Below are 1,365 nucleotides of genomic sequence, written 5' to 3'. Positions count from 1 at the left end.
GGGAGAACCACAAAAAAATGGAATGTTAATTACTTTCTCTCTCTCTTCCCTCCCCCTTCGATTGTTGTCTCACCCAAAAGGGATATTCTGTGGAGGACACACCCCAAGTAGTGTAGTGTTTTTTCTTTTTTCTCTCTTCTCCTCCCCCTGAATTTGTTGTTTTCCCAAAAAGAAATATCTGTGGCGGAGACACACAAATAAGAGAGAGTTTCTTTTTACTTTCTCTCTCTCTCCTTCCCCTTTAAATTTTTTTTTTTATAAAATAAATGTGTGTGTGCGGAGAGCTAACAACGGGGAAACAATGCTCCCTCCAGCTGTCTCTATTTGCGCTCTCTGTCCCTGTCCCCCGAGAAGAAGTGTATCCCACTGGGAGACGTGCACTGGAGCGTGTTCGGCCTGCAGGACCGGTTCCTGAGCGTCCGCCGTTAGAGTGCACTCACCCAATTCGCTGGAGCCGCCTCCGCGGAGGGAGAGAAAGGAAGGCGGCAGAGGACGGGGCGGGGGGCGAGGGAGGGAGGGAGGGGGAGCGCGGCGGCGGGGTGGGTGGACGGGAGGGGAAGAGCCAGGAGGGAAGAGAGAAGGAGTCCGTCTGCAAAGATTAAGGAGGATGTGGAGTCCCGGAACCGTCTGAAGTGAAGCGCCCCCCCCCGCCCGCGGGGCCTTCGGGACCGCAGTGGCACAGCGACCGGCCGCGGCGAGGTCACCGTCTCCTGCGGCCTCCGCACCGGGAGCGCGCGGTGCAGGTGCGGCGGCCGCGGGCTTTGTGCTCCCTGCCCACGTTCCGAGGGGGCTCGGCGCGCCGGGGAGGCACCCACACAACTGTCCGCTAATATTAGCACGGCTGTATTTCGGGTCTATTATAGTCCGTCCAGACAGATCCATTGTAATGGGATCTTTTATTAAAAGATTAGCACTATCTCCTGCAGTTGGTGGAAAAAAATCTGTTATCGCTGCAGTTATTTGCAGTTGTGGACGGGGTGGGCTGCCTATCGAGGGCGGGAGGAGCGGCGGGGCGGTCTGGCGGGGTGGGGGGAGGGGGTGTGCATGGGGGGGGGGGCAGATTCGAAATCCGCGGGAGAAAATCCCGGGGACCTGCGAAGGTCCAAGAATTTTGTCTGCATACTTCGCTGTCTGTTGTCTCCGGGCCCCAGAAGCGCACAGAATAGACATTTTTAAAAGGCGGCTTTTGGGATAAACAATATAGCATTTTCCGTGAAGTAATCGTTTTATATAAAAGGAAATATCGCCTCCTCGGTTTCATTCAGCGGTGCCAGCAATGTTATAAATGAGAGGCCCGCCAACTGGCCGCGAAGAATGCCAGGCCCTGTCTTAATAAACTGAGGCTACAGAAGTTCATTATCGATG

Source organism: Myotis lucifugus, unplaced genomic scaffold, assembly GCF_000147115.1.
Source record: "Myotis lucifugus unplaced genomic scaffold, Myoluc2.0 scaffold_875, whole genome shotgun sequence".
NCBI lineage: Eukaryota > Metazoa > Chordata > Mammalia > Chiroptera > Vespertilionidae > Myotis > Myotis lucifugus.
Note: the sequence above shows the minus strand (reverse complement) of the source record.